This window comes from Eucyclogobius newberryi, unplaced genomic scaffold (assembly GCF_026437365.1).
Source record: "Eucyclogobius newberryi isolate DKJ021-1_F unplaced genomic scaffold, fEucNew1.0.hap1 SCAF_7, whole genome shotgun sequence".
Taxonomy (NCBI): Eukaryota; Metazoa; Chordata; class Actinopteri; order Gobiiformes; family Gobiidae; genus Eucyclogobius; species Eucyclogobius newberryi.
In genome coordinates, this window is record NW_027316389.1 from 28,017,736 (window position 1) to 28,032,644 (window position 14,909).

Here is a 14,909-nt window from a genome sequence, read left to right on the forward strand (position 1 = left end):
GACATTTCCCACGTGTGGACAATAAAGGATTATCTTATCTTATTGTTATTGCTGGGTTTCAGATGACATCACAACATTCAATAGGCTGTGAGTTTTATAAAGATAAAATTAATATTGTTAAAATGTAGTCTTGCCCCCCCCATCTGAGGCCATGACGTCATCATATTCTGAACAAATACAAATAGACTTCACTGTTTTAACTGTTGGATTGCAGATGTTTGACCTGGTTTATGCTTCATATCTGTGATGATTGGACCCATCCACATGAAACCAAAACTTGGTAAAAAGTTCAACATCTTCAAAGTTCACAATAGCTTCAGAAATGGGTGATTTTATTCAACTCCATTGGTGTGAATGTTGCCAGTTGAAAGGAGCCAATCCCCAACACACAGTAGTTACATCTGAGATTATGACGAAATCAACTGCCCCCCTCTTTATTTCTCTCTTTATCCGCATCCTTCTTTATCTTCCTCTCTCTTTCTCTTTTTCTTTTTTTAGGTATAGGGTAAAACACATACTTTGAAGAAGCACAACTACAGTAGGTGGCGGTAAATTCACCTTTTCAGTTGGCTGTCAACCGCCATTAAAAGTAAAACAACAACAACAACGACAAAATCAAATTCTAGACCTTTACAAAAGCTTCATCAATAGCTTCAGATCGAGCCTGTAACGCTCACATTTTATAGCCTAAAACTAAAATGAATTTCAGCAGCAGATGTTTGTGAATGAATGTGACACCGACACCATCTCACAGACAGATGGCAGCATTTGACTACTTCAATTTCAATTTATGAATCAATTAATTAAGGCCTTCAATTAAAGGGTGATAAACTGTACATTTATTTATACTTTTTTAAAATGTTTTAAAGGATTTTTGGCCCTTAGGCTTTGAGTGAAATGGGGGTGAGAGAGAAGGGAGGACATGCAGTAAATAGTCAAAGTCGGGAATCAAACTCGCCCGGCATATGTGCTGCGCCTCAACCACTCCACCACCGGGCAGCACAAACTGTACATTTACACATATATTATTAAACACACATTTTGCGTTATCTGTGCACAGTTTATCATCACCGATCCTTTCACCACACGTACATTATAAAGCCGAACACTACTTTGGCCTCAAACTGACGGTCATCCAAATCTAACCTGCTGCTGACACTTTGACTACATCTGCTCAGGGTCACGTCGCACACAAAAGACGAGCTTGCCATCCATTATTCCATCTGGATGTGGAAATCCCTCTGGTGGATTGTGAAAGCAGCTGTTGTCCAGACATTATGTTCTGACCGGCCCATCACTGCAAATGTGTGCTTTTCTCCAGTCATGTCCAACCCCCTGACGTCCTCCTCATCTGGAGAAAGGATCATCTGCCCAGAGCGCTGCAGGGCCAGCTCCGTGACAAGTGCAATAACGTGTAAATTCAATGACCAACAGTGACCAGCAAATGCTTAGTTACAGTACTTTGGAGGTCTTTCCTTCCTTCCTTTCCACTGTCAGCCCTGAACACGTGTCATCAGCTCTGCATGTGCAATACTGTGACATTCTCATCGCTGGTGCAATCCTTACTGAAGTCCCCTTACCTGTCATTTATTTTATCCATATAATACACTTGTACTGCAGTTTTAGGGTGTTTTTTCTGTCCACATTCTGCACTGTTACATAACCACGGCCATTATTGTTCATAGCAGCACATTCTGTTCGATTTAAGACTATTTTAAAGTTATTTGTCTTGTTTTATTGCATGTTTCAAGTCTCCTGCTGTTCTTGAACTGTGCGTTGCAACATTGAAATTCCCCCCATGTGGGATAAAGAAAGCTTATCTTATCTTATCTTAAAAAGACCCTCTGGAAAGACATAAACATGACTTGTGTTGGGCAGTAAACACCCCAGCAGCTCGTGGAGATGTCACCCATTTCTACTTGAGGCGGTTTAAACGACACATTCTGCTTTTATGTCTGTTTGAATATCTTTAGTAAAACATAAAAGCACATGTTTAATTCATCTGTACAAAATTGGAACACGGAAACTTCTCCAACGCTGCTGCAGGAGGGTCACATCGGGTATTCCGGCCATAATAAATCTTGTCGCATGTAAGGACATATAGACCCACGACTGAAATAGATATGTCTGCCAAAAATAGTAAACAGCCTTTGCAATATGTTGGTATAAGAAGTTGGTTGAGCCTTTCTCCAATAGAAATGTAGATTTGAGGTGTTGGGTTCTTCTGAGCGTCCGCACAGAGCAGCGGTTGTTTGCCTGTAAATGCTGATCCTGCAGAATGAAGCGCTGGCAGAGCAGCCGGGCCCTGGACGGGCCCTGGACGGGACCTGGACGGGACCTGGACGGGACCTGGACGGGCCCTGGACGGGCCCTGGACGGGATCCAGACTGTAACGTGACGCCCGCTTCGCTCTTGTTCAGACGTGGACAGATTGTGATGGACGCGGCACAGCGAGTAACATGAGGAAACAAAGGAGGAAAAACATCTCAGAGAACTCATCTGGAGAGAAATGGTGGGGGAAAAACCACATGTAGGACCATATATCAAAGAGACATTTATGCTTTATGCTCTATATAGAGGCATAAATAATGTCAGTGATCCCATGTGCGTTTGGAAATACAGCCCACCTGTCCTCATCCCAGCACACATGCTCTCTCCAAATGATTACAATTATTTACAATGTTGGCCAACCTGGATCAGCCATTACACGATGTAGTAAAGCTCTGGAAGACATCGTTTGCATTACATTATATGCGACTGCAAACCAGGCCTATTTCTAATTGTAAAGCACTGGAGCTGTATTATAAATCTACACCCTCTGACAATGTGAGGACAATATTGACATTTTTGCTGAATAGTTACTTTGTTCTACTGTTATCTTTCTAAAAAACAGTACACTTAAATGGATTCCTATGGAACATGCTTTTGGCGGCAGGGAAAAGGCAATTACAAAGAAGTGGATGACACAAACCTCACAGTCGATCAAGGACTGGACTGAAAAATGTAATAAACATCAGACAAAAGGAAAAAACGACATTCGGATTGAATTTGGAAATGGACAAATTTGATCAACTTTGGACTTGACTATTGGACTTACTGTGCCGCCATTTTATTTGTCTAGCGCTCTCTCTCTCTCTCTCTCTCTCTCTCTCTCTATATATATATATATATATATATATATATATATATATATATATATATATATATAACATAAAAATAAAAAGTCATAATTGTGTGAGTCATAATATATAGATGGCTATAGATTATTATTCAGAGTCAGATTACTTTATTTATCCCTCCAGGAGCAATTATGTTGACAGTAAAAACATGATTATGATTGTTCTGATTCTCCTCATTATTATTATTAGTAGTAGTAGTAGTATTTCAGTCTCTGTGGCACAGAGCAGCTGAATGGTCGCCAGTGCCAGGGGCTTGAATAGCTGAATGGCTTGAGTAAGAGGGTCATGTGAGGACATATGCAAATGCGTGAGTCTCCGTGGTGACGGTGCGGGAGCGCAAACCGCGCTGACACCGCAGGAAACACGACAAACACCGCAGCCTCACGTTATGCGCCCTGCGCTCGCGCTTATTTGCCGCAAACTGCGCTTTATCCGCGCGTCTCTGCTCAGGGGGCGTTCCCTCCTCACGGACCAGCTCGCTCTCTATTTGCTGAGAACATAGGTGTGTCAGTGGGCGTGCGCCTTCACGGCTGTCAATCATCGCGTCACTTCCGGCGGGTGGGAGCGCTTTCTGGAGCTGGACGCGGTCGGGGATTTTTGACAGCCGCAGCTCTCAGTGTTGGAGGGGGAAAAACACACACAAAACAACAAGTACGCGCGGTGCGGTGCGCGGCGGCCCCGGGACGCGTCTCTCTCCGGATCTTGCACTTCACGACGCACCACTTTTCCCTTTGACCATGGCGGTTTCTTATGGCGGTGTTTGCTGCAAGGTTCGTATTATATTTGTGGGTTTGACTTGTGTTTGCACAGACACATGCTGCAGAGGAATGGCATTGTGGGTGATAAAACTAACGTGTAATTCAAATCTCTGCACAATAATCTGCTTTGTGTGGGACGCGTCGGTTTGTCTGTTGTACGTGTGCAACAGGAATGCTACAGGATTTGCGTGTCACTTCGCCATGTTCCTTTATTTATGCTCACAAAGACGCGTTAGGATGAGCTGCTTCCTGTTTGAGGCTCCTGTAATATCTTCTGTTACAACGTCTAAAAGTGCAAAAACAGCCGCGGTGACACAGTTTGCTTTGTGGATAAATTGGAGGCATTGTTTTGTCACTGTTGATCATTTCCTAATGTTTTGTTGCCAGTGAAGAAATGCATTCCAAGCGATTAAGAACAAGCAGTGATATTGTTTCAAAGTAATGCACAACGGGCTTATAAGGGAAAAGAGAGCAGCATGTGTTAATGGGAAGCTGTGTTAATTAAAACAAACATTGCAGTGAGTTTGGCAGGTGCAGTCAGAGCTCAGGATGGGCACCTTCTGCTGTCACTCTTATTAATGTGATGCACAGAAGCTAAAGTGCAAATGAAAATGACAATGTCTTCATTTAAACTCTATTTGTGCTGTCTGTTCAAAGCTATGGCCCTGAGTAGATGAACTGATGGCTATAATTGTACTTTTTGTTGCAGATAAATACGTACTGTTGTCAGGTATTTGGGAAAATAATAATAAGTGAGTTGGGATGTCATCGTGATTATAAGGTTAATCGATAATTGTGATGATTCAGGTCACAACATTAGCATAAGAACCAAAAATCTATCAATTGAGATCATTTTTCAAGTCTTTTAGTTCCAAAAATAGACTTGAAGGTAAATACAAAATTTTAATCTGGCTGTTTGTGTCACATTTAACTTTATTTTGTCATAAATCCCCTCACAAACTTGAAGAATAATAAAATTTCAGACCACCAGAATCAAAGAAAATGAAAGATGTCACTGTTGTTTAGACACAGTCTCAATAATCTTGAATAACCGTTAAATCGTGGTGTTTTTTCTCACAATTATTGCAGCATTAAAAAAGTGAGAAAGCAACTAGGCTTGTCAAAAGTATCAATACACCAATACGAATATCGATACTAAAACCATTATCTAGATGTGGGCGATATATCGAAAATGTAGACAATATCGTGAATGTTGTTTTGAAGATATGCAACATTTGAATATTGAGTATATCGTTTATAGTGAAACATGCAACAAAAAAAAAGCTGATTGAAAATAAAAAAAAATAACAAAACATCAACTGATACGTTTTAAGACATGTTTGAACACATTTCTGTTGGATTGACATCATTGTTGTTTGATTATTGTTATCAGGATACTCAGATAAACAGATGCACATTTAAACAACAGAAACAGGACAAAACTGGACATTTTCTGAATAGTTTTTGAACATTCTGTTTCTCCAAACTAAAACCACACATGGAAAATAAACTACTCATAAAATAAAACTTTTAACAGAAAATATAAAGGACAAATCTAATACTTCTGTGCTCGATTTTGATACTAAAAAAACAGATTTGATTCTCAAAACCCACATTCCATAATGATTACTACAATTTTCAGCGCACATTTTTTAAACGTGATTTTATGTTGCCATGCCAGCTTATTTTACTTCTGATTAAGTCCAATTTCATTACAAAAACTGAAAAAACTGTTCAGGTTTTAGAACAATCTGTCAAATTTAGTATTGATTCTTGCTCAAATGAGTCTAGTTTCAATACTAGTTTTTGTAATAATCCTTATAAGAGTTTCGATACTTTTAACCCTAAAATCGAAGAATCGCAATTAGATATGTTTCCCAACTCAAGCCTTTTCCTTATTATCATCACATGATTGAAGTTGTGGCTGTGTCTCCAGAATCCCTTTCAAATCATGCATAGAGATAAAAGTATTGATCTGACCGTGTGGGTAGTCTATTCAAACTCCGTGGTGTTTAATGGTCTGAGTGTGACCCTTAGTCTCCTCCACATCATCACGACAGTCGCCCTCCGTCCAAAGGTCCAAAGCCTTAACACGTCGCTTTGTGCTTTACAGTTTACACTATGATCACGCTGCAATGTCGCCCGACGAGCAAACAGACCCACGCTGGTGCAGAAATACACCCATTATACCCCCGTTTTAAAGATAATATACACGATAACGCACCATAACAAGATATTTGCAACAGAACAAATCACGATGATATTGATGATTACGTATTGCAGCTGTTGCAGTACAATAATAACTCAAATTGTGATAATCTCATACTCTTTTCTAAATTTACAATATATTTTAGGGCTGATTGAACTAATTTAGTAATCGAATTATTGTTACTTGGTCTATACATTGGTTCCACAACATAACATGAGCTGAGAATATCATTTTTAACTCATTTTTGACTCAAATTGAGCCGCAATCGCTTGAAAATGACCCAGAAAATGTGTAAATTGAGTGTATTTGATGAAAAGACTGTTTTGGCTTCACTTCAGCTTCATTTTTTCATGACGTGACTTTTGCATTCTAAACAACAAATCGATTAATCGAAAGAATAATCACTGAACTAATCGATCAGCAAATTGATCGTTAGATGCAGCCCGAGCGATATTGACCAGCATTAGTGCAGAAATACCCCATTATATTTCCATTTGAAAGATAATATACAATAACACACCACATTTTCTACAGAACAAATCACAATAATAAAGAAATAACATATTGCCACTGATGTAATTATAACTCAAAATCAGGATAAAAGACAGTAAAGTATCTTTTATAACCAAATAATTAGCTCAGATCCTATCACAACCAAACAATTTCTGAAGAATTGTGAATAGTTTTATTTCTACATTTGATCGTTTTATCATGAGTTCTAATTTGACTTCTCTCCAAAACAACTACCACGATATAATTATTTACAAAAATTAAAAAATAAATTTCCCCCTTCTAACGACGCCAAATAAAGAGCAGTAAAACAATGGTTTGGATGCTTCGTTTTGCAGAACTAAATATGAATTATGACCAGCTGTTTACTTTATCTTATCTGAAGCCTTTGCTCTCGCACCGGCCCAAACTTCTTACCTCTATAACTTTGTGAATGAGATGTCTGATATCTTTAGTAGTATAAGTACAACGTAGTGCTTCAAGAAGTGACTTGAGTAAGTGTCATGGAATTAGACAAACACCGATGCTATTCCGTAACACATCGAGAACACAATTCAACTTAGAATATGAAACGACACAGAAACATCAGACATTTGTGTGGCATGCATGGGAGAAAACGCTGGGCTGTGTCAGCCAGGCTGTTGTAAGGAGCCTGGCTGACCCTCCTGCGTCTCACCCTGTTTTTTCCCATGCTGGTTGGTTTTATTAGATATTCTGGAATAGGCGGGTCACATTTCTCATTGGTCAGCCTCACATCAAGGCACTTGGTATTTTTCCGTAGAGATCAAGCCTTGGGTAAACATTACCCAAACTCCTCTGGGCTGTCACCCCCCCTCGGGTAAACATCCTTTGGCCCATCTTTACGACCCCTTCACAAATGCAGTTTGTCACACACCCGTTCTTCTCTTAGACTAATGATGCAGATAAAATATCACTATTATGCAGATAAAATACATCACAGAAATATAATCATATATTCTCATTTTATCACAGTAAGATGAACTGATTATATCATTTGCATGTCATTTGAATGTAACTGGACGGACAAAACCTTAACAAATGTACATAATCTGGTGTTCTCCAAGGATCCAGCACATTTAAATCATTTAATATAAAGCTTTTGTCACTTGTACAGTTACTCGTCATTTATACGTTACTCAAATACAAGGCTGAATGAATATGATAAATGCAGTCTGAATTGTCATGAATGGAAAAACACAACGACTGCAGTTGTTTCACGTGATGCAATCTGAAATCACCAGAACGTCCCATGCAGTGATTTAGTACAAAAGTTGAAAGTGTTTTTAGTCGACTGATTATTTTATTGTGATTATAGAAAGGAGAAGGTGCGGTTTTACACACAATACACTTTACTTTAGTGCAATGCTGAGGAATACTAAGAGTCTGTCGTTTCTAATTGTCAATAATCAGCCAGTTTAGACTTTGCAGGGATGAACTGGGCTGTTTTTGTTAAATCAGTAATATTTTTTTGGATGAACAGTTGTTTTTGTGAGTGCGGTTTGGGTCAGACATGTGGTCAGATCTAGAAATATACTTTAGATTACTTTTTTTTGTCGATTATTTGAGAAAAGGCAATATTTTTAGTCGACTACAGCCCGATATTGCTGTATAAAACACTGTAGTTTAGAGATTTTCTGAAATGCATGTGATTCTTGTGGTTATAAGTTATTCATATTTCATATTTGGGCTCAGATGTTAAAACTCGTGACTGTTTGGAATGTGTAATGTTGAGCTAAATCTTAATTTCAATACATAATTATCAAAAATGCCCCTTCCGCTTTGCCCTTGGCGCGCTAGAATCTTTAGACGGTTTGGGCACCATTTTTAAAGGGGACTAAATGTAGTTTGGCCACCAGCTTGTTGCCATGGAGATGTCATTTCTTTGCCTGGAATGTTCCACAGTTCTGCATTTAACGCATGTAGCACGCATTTATTTCATTACAGGTGTTTTTATTGCTGAAGAAATGCCTTGGAAAAACCAGGCAGGGGTCGACTCTCCACAGATCTGACCCGTAACTTGGCTCTATTTGATGCTTTGTCACATTTCTACGTGCAAACTGACCTCTTGATGACCCCGTTTTCTTTTCTTTTTTCTGCTGTGACATTGTTCGGATCTCGTTTTCTGTAAAATAATGCTGAGAGTGAGTAGTAAGAAAAGAAAACTTTGCCGTCCCCCTTTTTTCAAACGGGACTTTCAGGTTCTCCGCCGTCTGGAAGCCACGGTCTGGTTACGGGTTCACAAACTGGTTCTACTAACTTATTCGACAAACTCTTTCCTTGTAAATTGTATTTTCAGTGCATTGTGTAACAGTAGTGAAGCTTTAAGAGAGTTTTGTGATCCTCGCTCTCCAGCTCTTGCATGTCCCAGGCCAAAAATGAATAAAGAATGAGCGATTTTAAATAATTTAAGAAAGTATAAAATAATGATGTAATGTAGAGTATCACAGCTCTGGTAGTGTGCCTATGAAGTATTACTAAAGTATTACTCAAGCTGTTCTGCCTGTGTGGTAATGGCTCATTGTGTAAACAGAACATATTGTGTATATAAAGTTGCTAAGCTGGCATTCCTTCCTTCTTGTCTTTTATGGTTGTAGTAGCTTGATCGGGCATACATTTAAGACGGATGCCCTTCCCTAGACCTGTCATAATAACAAAAGTGTGTGTGATTGAAAAATATCAAGGTAAAACGATCATCTTGATGAAACGACAGCGGATTTAAACACTTATTTGACCCTCTGCAGCTCAAGTTTGATTGTGAAATAAGGAAAATGGCGACACGTTTCCCGCTAGTGCAAAGGAAATGTGCTGGTGATAAATATTGAGCCGCGGAGGTCCTGAGCCCTCCTTCTGTTCAGGTCCCACCGGGCTGGAGGGGCCTCAGTGTCAGTCTTACCATAAGCAGCTCTGGACTGGAGATTGTCTGTGCTAATGATTAGACCGGCCCGCTCCCTGTAAGTGGTCATAATGGCTTTGATATACATAGACATAGTTATTCTTTTTCTAATTCATTACAAGATAATGAAGCAAATGGATTTGAAATAAAATGACTCTGATCATTTCTTCTAGTTTGGACGACACAAACAAAGAGACGGCTGTATAAGAGATGGAGCTCAAGTACTAATACTGAAAACAGAAATAAAAGGACACGTTCACCTTTGAACATGCTTTTATTTCCTCTGCTGTGGCATTTCATGTTTTAGAACTTAAAATAAGACATCTGCTATAAACATACTTATATCTGTAAGGCGTTCCTTCCTCAGGATTGGTGTTAGCACTCCACCAACTGGCAGGAATTACCATGGGTTAGCGTGTCCTTGACATGCTAATATTAGCACACAGTTGTAATGAACTTCATGGGCTGTCCCAGTGCTGTCCCTGTCCCCAGTGTTGTCCCCAGTGTTGGTCCCCAGTGTTGTCCCCAGTGTTGTCCCCAATGCTATCCCTGTGTTATCCTTGTACTGTCCCTGTCCCCTGTGCTGTCCCTGTCCCCTGTGCTGTCCCTGTCCCCTGTGCTCAGGGACAGGGGCCTGGCTTTTGGCAGAGTCTCTGAGGACATAGCAGCTGTAGTACATTCCCTTCTCTGTGGACATTATGCCATTTTATAATGTCCTGCAATGAGTCAATAAAACCTTTGCCATGATCTCAGGTCGATGATGTCCCGGTCATTAAAGGTGGTAAAAGTGCACGATCATTGTCCGGCTAATCGAGCACAGCTATCGTCCCGATATAACTGTTTGTACTCCATCTGCCAAAGGATGGAGTTAAAGCTTTAATGTCCTTTCATGTAAAGTGCAGGTATTGTAAATAAGAATTGCTTGGCAAAATAAAGGTTAAATAGTTACAGTAAAGATGGAGTTGTACAACACAGACAGATCCTGGCTTATTATATAACTGTAGTATTCAACCACTTCCTTTTCACTTTAGTTCGATCTAGTTTATATAGGACTAAGCAATGTTGACAATAAAAAGGAATATCTAATTTTTAAAAATCATATCTTTGGACATTTTGTACATCTAATATTGCTAATATTTGCTCAATTCATTTAACATTTGTAAAAACACGCTTATTGAGATTTCAGTACTGCACAAACTAGGAACGAACCATAATATTTACCGCAAAAATGCAGAAATCTAATCCTCAAGATTATCTTTTACATACAACCAAAACTACATTTTGTATTAGACTAGCTTTAGTTGATTTTGTTACTTTCTGGTCCTGGTTTAAGCCCAGTTAAACACATGTAGACTTGTTTTGGTCCTGTTTTAGTCCTGGTTTAGCCTTGACCATGTCCAGGTTTAGTCATAATTAGAATTCAGTGTTTGTGCAAGTGAAAAACTTTTTAACGGAGATCCACAAATCCGCAGACTTCTCCCAAAAATGTCAGAAAAAAAGCTATACAGTCTACAGCAGATTTAGTTTCCATCCGCAAACCCCAAGCAGGTGATAGAAACAGTAAAAAACTGCCACATTTCTTATTTCTTTAGCACTAAATGTCTTATATTCTCGATGTACAGGATGTTTTAGTCTTTGATTTGAAAAGAAGCCCCCACGTTGCACACGCTCGGTACAGATGGCTGTTGCTTAAGAAGAGTGAGGCTGATAGTGAGAGCCTGAGGAGTCGGGACACTCGGGGTCAGGCGGAGATTGGTTCAGCTGGGACATAGTGAACACTGCGGGGCGGAGGTCTGCTGCAGAGCTGTGGGCCGGAGACAAGGCTACACACAGCGACCGGGCCCTGGGACCACTGACGGATCAGGACACAACCAGGCTGTGGCGAGCGCCTACACAGAAATATAGTGTGATTACTCCAGTCAACGCCACGCAGCCACTAACTAAAGCATTCGGAAATAAACATGTAGGTGTCAAAAATATCCTATGATTTAATTACATTTGAATCAAGTCACTGTCCAATCAATGATCAGTTTGGGGGTTTTAACAGGATGATACTGCAGCCAATCCGACGTTGTTCCTTCACCCGGAATGTTCCACAGTCTGGCATTTAACTTCCATGGATGTATTCAATCACAATATGTTCAATGTAACAAAAACACATTGGTGCGTGCAATCTTACTGTTAGACAGGTTGCCTCTCCACAGATCTGACCTGTAACTTTGGCGGAGTAGCTGCTGGTTAGGCTTAGCTTGTCATGTCTTGTTCATGAACCTTATTAGCAGAAGTTTGATGTTTGATGTGCCTTTTATAGAGACCTGTACCTGTATTTAACCATAGCAACAAACTCACCCGCATCTAAGGTGGAGTAAACAGTGGATAAGCCCGGTCACCAAATGGCCTGAGTAACAGCCCAATGTTGCATCGCTCTTCATCGTTGAGATCTGACTCATTTGTTGTTGTTTTGTTTTTCACAGTGGTTGTGATGTCAGTGATGTGTTAGTGATGTGTTAGTGATGTGTCAGTGATGTGTCAGTGATGTCAGTGATGTGTCAGTGATGTGTCAGTGATGTGTCAGTGATGTGTCAGTGATGTGTTAGTGATGTGTCAGTGATGTGTCAGTGATGTGTCAGTGATGTGTCAGTGATGTGTCAGTGATGTGTCAGTGATGTCAGTGATGTGTCAGTGATGTGTCAGTGATGTGTCAGTGATGTGTCAGTGATGTCAGTGATGTGTCAGTGATGTGTCAGTGATGTGTCAGTGATGTCAGTGATGTCAGTGATGTCAGTGATGTGTCAGTGATGTGTCAGTGATGTGTCAGTGATGTGTTAGTGATGTGTCAGTGATGTGTTAGTGATGTGTCATTGATGTGTCAGTGATGTGTCAGTGATGTGTCAGTGATGTGTTAGTGATGGGTCAGTGATGGGTCAGTGATGGGTCAGTGATGGGTCAGTGATGGGTCAGTGATGTGTCAGTGATGTGTCAGTGATGTGTCATTGATGTGTCATTGATGTGTCAGTGATGTGTTAGTGATGTGTTAGTGATGTGTCAGTGATGTGTTAGTGATGTGTTAGTGATGTGTCAGTGATGTGTCAGTGATGTGTTAGTGATGTCAGTGATGTCAGTGATGTCAGTGATGTCAGTGATGTCAGTGATGTGTCAGTGATGTGTCAGTGATGTGTCATTGATGTGTCATTGATGTGTCAGTGATGTGTCAGTGATGTGTCAGTGATGTGTCAGTGATGTGTTAGTGATGTGTTAGTGATGTGTCAGTGATGTGTTAGTGATGTGTCAGTGATGTGTCAGTGATGTGTCAGTGATGTGTCAGTGATGTGTTATTGATGTGTTAGTGATGTGTTAGTGATGTGTCAGTGATGTGTTATTGATGTTTTAGTGATGTGTTAGTGATGTGTCAGTGATGTGTCAGTGATGTGTCAGTGATGTGTTATTGATGTGTTATTGATGTGTTAGTGATGTGTTAGTGATGTGTCAGTGATGTGTTATTGATGTGTCAGTGATGTGTCAGTGATGTGTTATTGATGTGTTAGTGATGTGTTAGTGATGTGTTAGTGATGTGTCAGTGATGTGTCAGTGATGTGTTAGTGATGTGTCAGTGATGTCAGTGATGTGTCAGTGATGTGTCAGTGATGTGTCAGTGATGTGTTATTGATGTGTCAGTGATGTGTTAGTGATGTGTTAGTGATGTGTCAGTGATGTGTCAGTGATGTGTCAGTGATGTGTCAGTGATGTGTCAGTGATGTGTCAGTTATGTGTCAGTGATGTGTCAGTGATGTGTCAGTGATGTGTCAGTGATGTGTCAGTGATGTGTCAGTTATGTGTCAGTGATGTGTCATTGATGTGTCAGTGATGTGTTAGTGATGTGTCAGTGATGTGTTAGTGATGTGTTAGTGATGGGTCAGTGATGGGTCAGTGATGGGTCAGTGATGGGTCAGTGATGGGTCAGTGATGGGTCAGTGATGTGTCAGTGATGTGTCAGTGATGTGTTAGTGATGTGTCATTGATGTGTCAGTGATGTGTCAGTGATGTGTCAGTGATGTGTCAGTGATGTGTCAGTGATGTGTTAGTGATGTGTCAGTGATGTGTTAGTGATGTGTTAGTGATGTGTTAGTGATGTGTCAGTGATGTGTTAGTGATGTGTTAGTGATGTGTCAGTGATGTGTCAGTGATGTGTTAGTGATGTCAGTGATGTCAGTGATGTCAGTGATGTCAGTGATGTCAGTGATGTGTCAGTGATGTCAGTGATGTCAGTGATGTGTCATTGATGTGTCAGTGATGTGTCAGTGATGTGTCAGTGATGTGTCAGTGATGTGTCAGTGATGTGTCAGTGATGTCAGTGATGTCAGTGATGTGTCAGTGATGTCAGTGATGTCAGTGATGTCAGTGATGTGTCAGTGATGTGTCAGTGATGTGTCAGTGATGTGTCAGTGATGTGTCAGTGATGTGTCAGTGATGTGTCAGTGATGTGTCAGTGATGTGTCAGTGATGTGTTAGTGATGTGTCAGTGATGTGTCAGTGATGTGTTAGTGATGTGTCAGTGATGTGTCAGTGATGTGTTATTGATGTTTTAGTGATGTGTTAGTGATGTGTCAGTGATGTGTCAGTGATGTGTCATTGATGTGTTAGTGATGTGTTAGTGATGTGTTAGTGATGTGTCAGTGATGTGTTATTGATGTGTTAGTGATGTGTTAGTGATGTGTCAGTGATGTGTCAGTGATGTGTTAGTGATGTGTCAGTGATGTCAGTGATGTGTCAGTGATGTGTTAGTGATGTGTCAGTGATGTGTTATTGATGTGTCAGTGATGTGTTAGTGATGTGTTAGTGATGTGTCAGTGATGTGTTATTGATGTGTCAGTGATGTGTCAGTGATGTGTCAGTGATGTGTCAGTTATGTGTCAGTGATGTGTCAGTGATGTGTCAGTGATGTGTCAGTGATGTGTCATTGATGTGTCAGTGATGTGTTATTGATGTGTCAGTGATGTGTCAGTGATGTGTCAGTGATGTGTCAGTGATGTGTCAGTGATGGGTCAGTGATGGGTCAGTGATGGGTCAGTGATGTGTCAGTGATGTGTTAGTGATGTGTCAGTGATGTGTTATTGATGTGTTATTGATGTGTTAGTGATGTGTCAGTGATGTGTTATTGATGTGTCAGTGATGTGTCAGTGATGTGTCAGTGATGTGTTATTGATGTGTTAGTGATGTGTTAGTGATGTGTCAGTGATGTGTTATTGATGTGTCAGTGATGTGTTAGTGATGTGTCAGTGATGTGTCAGTGATGTGTCAGTGATGTGTCAGTGATGTGTTAGTGATGTGTCAGTGATGTG

General features: G+C 40.3%; 1 protein-coding gene across 1 annotated transcript in view; it reads left to right on the forward strand.

The window, feature by feature from the left end:
- The first annotated feature begins 3,798 nt into the window (after nt 1-3,798).
- Nucleotides 3,799-14,909, forward strand: part of pparab (peroxisome proliferator-activated receptor alpha b) — a 30,890-nt gene continuing 19,779 nt past the window's right edge. The window contains exon 1 of the mRNA XM_072435332.1: nt 3,799-3,949. The gene's annotated coding sequence lies outside the window, so the exon portion shown is untranslated. The remainder of the gene's footprint in view (nt 3,950-14,909) is intronic.